The 7,170-nt window shown below is 38.9% G+C and overlaps 1 protein-coding gene and 1 pseudogene across 1 annotated transcript in view; one reads left to right on the forward strand and one right to left on the reverse strand.

Moving 5' to 3' along the window:
• The window catches only part of FAM120C (family with sequence similarity 120 member C), a gene marked incomplete in the record, with an annotated part of 172,559 nt that overhangs the window by 82,390 nt on the left and 82,999 nt on the right, over positions 1 to 7,170 (forward strand).
• On the reverse strand, positions 1,947 to 2,725 carry LOC102490875 (transcription initiation factor TFIID subunit 9-like; annotated as a pseudogene).

Here is a 7,170-nt window from a genome sequence, read left to right on the forward strand (position 1 = left end):
TTTCTCGTGATCCGGCGGTGATTTCTTGTCATCTGATGAATGTTGTGTTTCTTTCAAATTCTTGAAGTGCAGCCTGAATGTTGAGGAGCAAGCAGACAGAGATGATCTAGAATCTCTTTGCCATTCTGTTGTGATCGCTGGTGCAGCAGATTCAGTAGATATTAGGGAATATTTTAGCCCTATTAGTATTTGGATGTTTAGCTACAGTGCTGTTAGATCCATCTAAAACACATTGAAAGGATATTGGAGGGGCGAGAGACAAGAAAATGGAAAACGAGACAGAGAAAAACAACAAAAAGAGAAAAAAAGACAAAAAAATTTAAAAAATTTAAAATTTGTAATTACGGTTCTTTTTTGAAAAAAAAAATCACAAAATAGAAAACCGCGCCACGCAAAAAATCTAGTTCACTGTAGCCATGTGGAACCTTGTCCTGAAGGCCCGTGGCTTCTTCTGCCTGGATGGGAGGAGCAGAGTGAAAATTAACAAGAAAGGAGGTGGAGCTAAGAGCCAGAGAAAAACTAGGCCTTTAAAAATTTTTTTTTTTTTTAAAAAAAAGGGTAAAAAGGAAATATTACCAAAAAAATTAAAAAAGGGAAGACAGAAGCAGGGAGAGACAGGAACTGAGAGACAGAAAGAGAAGGCTGGGGGTGCAGAGGGGGGCTCCCTACTGCTAGCTCGTTTGTTGGAGGCTGAATTATTAGTAGAAAATCTTCATTCCCTTAAAAATCTAGTTCACTGTAGCCATGTGGAACCTTGTCTTCTGCCTGGATCTAAAGAGTTTTCTGTACCTGAACTGCTTATTATCTTTTCCCCTTGTTTTCTCTTCAATCTTATTTGCTGAAATTTCCCTTGACGAGATCATCAGTAACCTCAGAGTTAATAAACCCTTCGACCAGCTCCCAGTGTTTTTTTTTTCTTGGTTTTGTTTTGTTTTAATTTGCCATAAGGTACATATGTTCACTGCATGGGGGAATAGAGAAACAGAGTATTTTCCAGGGGGGTGAGTATTCTCTCTCTCTCTCTCTCTCTCTCTCTCTCACACACACACACACACACACACACACGTCTGGCATGTTTTTCAAGTTGCTGGGTCCAGGCCTTGAATCATGCAGTCAGCCATCTGTGATCTAGCCACCTTAACCACCATGCCACTGGCTGTCCCCTAGCTCCCAGTTTTCATCTTGACCAACCAGCAGCATTTCACAGTTGCCCACTCCCTCTTCCTTAAAAACACTTTCTTTATTTGGCTTTAGGGACACCACTCTCTTCTGGTTTTCTTCCTACCTTGCGGACTACTGCTTTTTAGTCTTCTTTGCTGCTTCTTTATCTTTTTATCTACTTCTTAACTATGGTGTGTCCCAGAGTTTCATCTTGATTCCCTTCTCTTTTCTATCTACACAAGTTATCTCACCTAGTCTCATGACTTTAAATACCATCTGTCTGGGCCAGCAAGTGGTATCATGGTTAAGGCACTGGATCCCACATAGCTGACTCTGTGGTTCAAGTCCTGGACCCAGTAGCTTGAAAACCATGCCAGGAAAGAAAGAAAGAAAAAGAAAAGCACACCAGATATGTATGTGTGTGTGTGTGTGTGTGTGTGTGTGCGCGCCTATAGGGTAATTTCTCACTTTCCTTCTCTGTCTCTCTCTGGTGAGCCCACACCCCATGGCAAAACAAAATATACCATGTGTACATTAATGACTTTTTTTAAACAATCAAATGAATAACTTTATTTTTTACATTTGAAGGCTGATGAAAAACCATTAGTTAACCCTATGAAAGAAAATCCAACATTTCAATCAAAAAGAATGATTAACTATGTATTTACTCATTAAATACTATTCAAATTTTCTAAAACACAATTTGAAAACATTCAGCATGCATTTTTAATTTCAGTACAGTGGATTTAAGACCAAGTACACAAATTACATACATGAGGACTAGATTACAAATTATTATAGTCATCATCATCCTCATCGTCATCATCATCATCTTCACATTTTCTTTTCAATACACTTGATGAGTCATTAGTATTATTTTGTGATGACACCATATAAGTGGTGATAAGAATGTTTTTGGACCCAATTAATGATGGGTTAATCAGAACATTCTGAACTGCTGATGTTGCAGGAATTGATGCTTTCACAGCTGGGGACTGTGACGTAGGCATCTGTACTGTAAACCTTTGCCCTGTGAGGGACATTGGAGTCCCCACCTTAGTTGAAACAGACATGGTTTGTGGGGTTGGTGTGCCTAGTGTGGGAGTACTTGGTCTGCTAGTAACTGAACCAACACTTAACCGTGGAACTGTTATTCTTCCTGCAGAAGTAGATGCCTTTTTTTTGTAAAGACTTAAGTCCAAAGTTTGGAGCTGTTAAACAATATCTATCAGGTGGCAGTCTAGGACCTGAATATGGCTTTGTCAGTGGCAAAGGAGGTTGATTTATTTGCCTTACAATGTCTAATAAAAAAATATCTTGGGGAAGGAGAGGTAAAAGACTGGTCAGCACGACACTAGATTGCCAATTACACGTCATCTGCATCAACAGTAGCTTTCTTAACGTGGCTTAAATAAATTTTTGTATCATCTTGAGTTACATATTGGAACGTCTGATTTATAACTTTTGGCTTATATTCTGTAATCCCCATATCCTTCAGGATTTGTGCCATCATCTATGCATCTTTCAGCATGCTCTTGGGGGAAGTCATCTTGCCAGACTCCATGATAATCTGGTGATCAGCGTAGACTTATTTAGCTAAATCACCCACAGTGATGTATTTCAGTCCTGATCTTGGTGTAAGTTCTTTGCCTAATGTGGTTTTTCTAACCCTGGGTATATTGGTGAGCAAGATGTTCTTTTGTTGGGAAGTGCCATAGTTTTCACGGCGATGGCTCCCGGCGCCTTGGCTCAGGCACTGCCCGTAATGCTATGCACCACAGGGCCTGCTCAGAACTTTAAAAGGAGACCCCAGACTGGGTAGTTTTTACTGTTGGAAAATAATTCCTTTCATTTATAGTCATTTTTTCAAGTAGCTGCTATGTGGAAGGTATTGCACTAGGCATTAAAGTGCAGAAGCAAACAAACATGACAAAAATCCATGCCCCCAGGGAAGTTATGTTTTAGTAGGAGAAAATAAAGTGTATTAAATTCGAAAATAATTTTATGTAAGACATTGATATGTTAGTGGAGAAAATTAAAAGAAGGGAATGTGAACAAGTGAATAGTTTTTAGTAGTTTGCACTGGGAAGGCTCACTAAGAAAGTTACATTTGAGCATTTGGTTATTTGAAGGAAGAGTTGATGCAAAGGAAAAAAGTAATACAAGGTTCTGCTTTGGAAATATGTCAAGGAAGACAATGGCTGGAGCTTATTGAGCAAGAGGAAGAAGTATTCAAGAGGTCAGAAAGGTACTGATGAACTGGGGAAGGGGAGAAGTATCAAATTGTGCAGTACTTTATAGGCCACTGTCAAGACTGACTGAGATGGAAAACCCTGGAGGATTTTTAACCCAGGAGTAACATGAATTTGCTTTAATGTTAAAAGGATTGTTTTGGTTGCTAGGTTGAGATTAGTTAGGGAGAAAGTGGAAGCAAGGTCATTTAGGTTGCGGTAGCCGTTATGTACCTGAGAGAGAATGGCATCTTGGGTCAGAGCAGGCCAGTAGAAATGGTAAGTGACCCATGTGGATATGTTGTGAAAGTTGGGTCAGCACAATTGATGAGAGTGAATGTGGAAGAAAGAGAAGTTTCTGACCTGAGCAACCAGAAGGATGGAATTGCCATTAAGCAAGATGGGGGAAGGGCATTGGAGCAAGGTCGGGGGTGCAGGAATTTAGGACCTATTAAATTTGAGGTGCATATGAGACCTACAAGTAGGCAGTAATAGAGAAGATATGAGATAACAGATAATTGGTTGGTCGGAAAAGTCATGTTACATTTTTGCAAAACATGTCATGACTTTTCCAACGACCCAGTAGATAGAGGAGACATGAGGCCCAGGGACTGAGATCTGGGACACTCCAGAGGTCCTGATAGCTCTTTATCACTCTCCCAACCCTTACCATGGCGTGCGAAGCCCTATACTGTCTGGTCCCATTATAGCTCTAATCTCATCATTCTTTTCTTTTGTTTCTAAAGCCTTTGTACTTACCTTTCTTTCTAATTGGAATATTTTTTTCTTTTTTGTTTGTTTGTTTTTTCCATTTATTTATTTATTTTTACATTTTTCCACGAACATTCACATATCACAAAATTTTTGCTCATGCTCCATTGTTCTTGAAAGTTAATGAACTGCTTTCAAAATTCCAGAATACTGAATTTTAAAGATAATGTTCAAAGTATTTCTTATAATTTCGTATGATTTTGTTTGTGACTCTATAACAACAGAGACAGTATGGTTTTAAATTTTTTTGAGAAAATATTTACATGTCAACTACTCAAATTGTTGAAAACCAAACACAGTCACACATACACCTTCTCAATTCAGCCCTGCATACCAAGTATTCTGTGATATACCATATGCTTGCAAAGATCAGTCCCTTTTTCTTCCTTTGAAGTCATTCTGAAGATAATCCTCTGCTGTGGTTGCCCTTTTGCAATCTCTACTGATTACAATACTGGGCTGGAAACGTCCAGGTTATTTTATATTATAAATTCTTTCATATATCTTCTCTAATCCTCTCTTCCAAGTAAAACTATTTATGGTACCAGGCCATCTTTCTAGGAGCTTCTGTTGGCTAACTTGAGAGCCACCTTAGTTCCATAGTTTTCTGATTAATCTTCAGGTATGACATTCCAGTCAAAGCCCTGTCCAATAATGAGTATTTCCAATTTCTGATTCAATGCCACAAGCATTATTGAACTTATACAAATAACCCTTCTGCAACAAAATAAGAATACTCCCAAATATTTCCAATTCAAGAGGGGTCAGGAAGGAAGAAGAGTTTATGTTCTCATTCAAAGAAACAAACAAAAAAAATATTATAACAAATTGCTGAACCTATCAACAACTCAAAGAAAATAAAATGTTTAAATTGGGAAAACAATGCATAGCTTTAAAAAAAGAAATCAGTAATGTTTTACTCAAAAGTCATAAAATTATTTTTTTGTTGTTGTTATAAATACACATGTTTGGTGAGGGGACAGCAGAAGCCAGACAGATGGGCTATACACAGCTTATATAGGCTTGGAGGCAGAAAGACACACAGACAGTTCACCCAGCAGGGCAGCTGGGCAGTATCCAGGGCCTGTAAAACGTGGTTGGTGGCAGAAGCCAGAGGAGGTCTGATCCAGGGCTGGCAGGGCCCAGGCTCCTGGAGGTTCCCTATCCAAGGTGCTGGGTAGCGGCGGCAGTGGCACCAGGGCTCAGCTCACACCATTCAGGGCCTTGTGGGCAAACTCAGGCAGCACAAAGGCTGCCAGGTGCACATCCGAGTTGTAGAAAAGTCATAAAATTCTATTTTGTGATTTCAGTCTTAGGTTCAAATACTCTTCTGTTGGATATGCAGTGTTACTGTGGTCCAATCTTTCCATTTGAACCCTGGAAGTTAACATTCAACGTTATTATTGATATTTCTTGTCCCTAGCATTAAATTGGTCATTTTCTTGGTTGCCTTTTGTTCTCTTATTTCTGTATATGTCTTTAGTTTTCCTGGTAGAGCACTCCTTTCAGAACTTCTTAAAGAGTGGGTCTACTATTGGCAAATTCTTTCAGATCTTGCTTATCTGAGAATGCTTTTATCCTTTCTTTCCATATGAAAGATAATCTTGCCGGGTATAGTATTCTTGCTTGAAACTGTTTTTCACTTAACGCTTTGAATATATTTTCCCATTCTTTCCTCACTTGCATTGTTTCTGATGAGAGATCTGAGGTTAACCTGATTGGATAACCTTTATAAGTAACCTGAGGTTTCTCTCTTGCCAATTTTAGTATCTTGTCTTTGTAGATTTGGCCAGTCTTGCTATTATGTGCCTTGGAGAAGATCTTCATGGATTGATTCTATTAGGGATCCTTTGTATTTCTTGGTTCTGGATTGGAATAATTTTTCTTCCCTCATGGCTATTGTCCTACTCCTACAGTTTTTCTCAAATGTCATTATCTTACTGAGGCCTTTGCTGATCACCCTATTTAAAATTATATTCACATGCACACGTATACACACACACTTGTATTCCCAAGCCCCTTATCTACTTATATTTGCTTCATAGAATTTATATATATCTAGTACATTATATATTTTACTCATTTTGTTTGTTTATTCATCCCATTCCAACACCCCTACACTAGAATTTAAGGTCCCATGAGAGCAAGGAACTTTGTCTGTCTTGTTCACTGCTCTACTTGTGGTGCCTAGAATAGTACCAGGCACATAGTAGAAAGTATTTGTTAATGGAATGAATGTACATATTTGTTTAAAGAATTAATGGTACAGGCTTTTGACAAAACAGTGTATATCAAAAGCTTTTATTTATTATTTTAGGGTTTTTTAGTTTTGTTTTTGTTTTCCTATAGGGCACATCCACTTGCTGGAGAGAGAAAGAGAGGCCAAGAGAGACAGAGAGAAGCAAAGTGAGAAATCACACAGGAGGGATGGCCACACCACAATTCCTTCTCCTCCATTTTCTCACTGAGATTTTGGATATGCACACACATGCACCTGGAGTGATTTTCAAGCTACCTCAAATCATAGTCGGCTATGTGGGAATCCAGTGCCCTAACCACCATGCCATCTGCTGGCCTCCATCAGAAAACCTTTAAATGGACCCAGTAATTACAGTTTGAGGAAGTAACTAAATAATTGAATGGGAAATAAAAAATTATACCCATATTTATCCATAACATTAAAATTTTTTCTTGGAAGATTCCACATGGCTCCTGCGAACTAGGTATTTCAGGGCACATGAGAAATGAAGATTTTCTACTGATAATTCAGCCTCCAGCAAACAAGCTAGCAGCAGGAGAGGCCAGGCCTTCAGAAGAAGATTCCACATGGCTCCTGTGAACTAGGTATTTCAGGGCACACGAGAAATGAAGATTTTCTACTGATAATTCAGCTTGCAGCAAACAAGCTAGCAGCAGGAGAGGCCAGGCCTTCAGAAGAAGATTCCACATGGCTCCTGTGAACTAGGTATTTCAGGGCACACGAGAAATGAAGATTTTCTACTGATAA

The sequence above is a fragment of the Tupaia chinensis genome, unplaced genomic scaffold (genome assembly GCF_000334495.1).
Source record: "Tupaia chinensis unplaced genomic scaffold, TupChi_1.0 Scaffold143992_1, whole genome shotgun sequence".
NCBI lineage: Eukaryota > Metazoa > Chordata > Mammalia > Scandentia > Tupaiidae > Tupaia > Tupaia belangeri.